This window comes from Orycteropus afer, unplaced genomic scaffold (assembly GCF_000298275.1).
Source record: "Orycteropus afer afer isolate SDZICR_OR568_19922 unplaced genomic scaffold, OryAfe1.0 scaffold00195, whole genome shotgun sequence".
NCBI lineage: Eukaryota > Metazoa > Chordata > Mammalia > Tubulidentata > Orycteropodidae > Orycteropus > Orycteropus afer.
Genome location: NW_006921782.1, coordinates 4,156,885 through 4,159,533, shown reverse-complemented (window position 1 = coordinate 4,159,533; position 2,649 = coordinate 4,156,885).

Sequence of the window (2,649 nt, the reverse complement as noted above, 5' to 3'; positions counted from 1 at the left end):
AGTTAACTTACATAAAAAAGAAAATCATGATTTCAAAGTTATTCAGAAATCCAGTCTGAATTATTGAACAGTACAAACAGAGCAGGTTTGATGTAGTCTTTTTATATTATGTTTTACTCTCATTGTATATAGTCAATTGAGTTTCACAAAAGGTACCAAGAAATAGACTTTATTTAATGAAAATATTAAAGACTTTAATCACATTATGTGCTTTTTTTCCTACATGAATATGTACTTATGATTTCATCCTCTCAAGTAAGTTAGGCATTTCCATCCATACTGAGTATAATCCATACTGATTCCATAACCTAATTACAATCTTGATAAACCTAATACATCCTTTTCTCATAACAATTCTGGAGACAAACTTCAGATTTGATTGATTTACCACATATAACTTATTCCTATTGCCTTGGTGTGAATTATTTTGTACACAAGGATGTTCAACTTTAAGGAACTCTGGTGGTGTAGTGATTAAGGCATTTGGCTGTTAACCAAAATATCACTGGTTCAAACCCACCAGCCACTCTGTAGAAGAAAGATTAGCCTTGGAAACCCAATGGGGATTCCAAGAGTTGGAATTGACTCGGTGGCAGTAAGTTTGGTTTTGATGTTCAACTTTATACTTTCTTCTAGCAGCATCAGATAATTCCTATTGGTAGCATAAGATTACTAGTAGAGGCATTAGTTAAGAACCACATATAAACATATTCTCTAATTAGTATGCTACCACCCCACCACACTTTCCTCCTTGCCCTGGAAAAACTTCTTCCTTTCTTCATACAAGGTCAAGGCTAATGACAATATTCATGCTTACAAGAGAGAATAGTCATATACTCATACTCTTGATATGTGTGGCTCTTCCCCTCAGAGTATCTCAGGAGGACATACCATTCACTTAGTATCATTATGGAAACTAGGTAAATCCAGTAACCCCAGTCTTCTGTGTCTTTCTTTGTTTCTTTCTTTGTTTCTAACTCCTGACATTGGAGAAATACCACCCACCCACCGAAGGTGTTTTGTCTAGGCCTTTGTATAAGCTAATACTTCTTCCCTGAAAACTCAGAAGAAACCTTGAAGGGATGGTCAAGTCTGAGTGGACAGAGGGAAGTTCTCTTTTCACTGTAGTCTGGACAAAGAGATACATAATTTTTGAATCTCCCTTTGGCATTTGAAGCTCATTTTCCCATTGACATTGAGAACCATAGGATTATGGGGTTTGTTTCAACTAACTACTTGTTATTACCAATTTCTTGTGGTTCAAGTTTTAAACAAATTGCAGTTACAAACTCAAGGTGGAACATCATTGATTGATTAATTAGCTAGGGACTATTTATAAGCCCTGACAAAAGTCATTTGATTTATAAAAAGTCAATGCACAGTACAAACAAAATTATTTGAACTCTAACAATCTTGAATTTTCAGTTCAGTTTCCAATTCTTCAGTCTTTTCTTAAAAAAAAGAGAGCTCTTCCTTCCTTTCCTTACATAATCTGTAACAGTTTTATCTACTATTAAACTGATACAATGCAGCAGAGAAAGTCTTTGAACATTCAGGAGGGACAAGCCATGTGTCAATACAATAAGTACCTTCGGGTCTTGTACTCTGTAGGCCTTGATAGGGATTCCTAAACATATTCCTTATGTTTTCTGCAAATGTACTTGGGTAACTGTTTGTGTAAATAAAGGGGATAAAGATCATAAGTGTGTGTATTTGTCTATGAAATATTTTGGGAAAGATGTATGAAATACCTGGTAAAAGAAATGGGTTGCCCCAAAACAAAGATTAGAATGATGGCTACAATTCTTTAGCATTTTGTACCATTTCATTTTTGTCCCATATGAATGCCTTAACTATACAGATAAATACTTATTATTTTAAAATTAAATATATATATATATATATATATATAAAATGAAAAAGTCCTTGGATAGCCCAAGCCCATTTTCCTTCCCCCAGAATCACTACTGAAGGAGATGATTAGTAGTTCTGACTCTCATGGAATGACTAATAGTCAATGTCCATTATAGCCCTCTTCACTTGCCTTGGCTCATGGAGAAGAAGAGACAAACGATAACTACTTTACTACTACTAGCTGGAGAGCTGTATGCAGCCCTAGTGACACAGTGTAAATGACAAGCGTTCAGATACACAAATTGCCTTCCTTACATATGAACATTTTGAAAAGCAAGTGCCAGTGTGAAACTTGGGAGGCAACAGTAATGTGTTCTTTAAGCAACAGTCATTAATATCATTACTCATATGTGGAATTCATTGAGAGTTTCCTGGAGAGAGAGCTTGATTTAGGGATCAGGGATCAGCTGGTGAGGCTGACACTTAGAAAAGACAAGCCAAGCATTCACACCCCAGATCACTCAATACCAGCATTGTCTCCAATCCATCCTTCATAAGGGGTTCCAGAAGGGGGAGGGGACAAAGGAAGGAGAGAAAATCAACCTTTTAATGCTATAAAAGAAAGTGCAGAAGGGAGAAAAGAATGAACAAGATCTGAGTATGAAAAGCCAGTTACCAGGAATGTTTAGTTTTGAAATCAACTTTGGCTTATAACCTTGGACTTCACTGCGAAGTTTCCTCTCTGTTTTACATTCCTCATCCCATCTTTCAGTGTCCCCCACCCTTTTCCTAGTC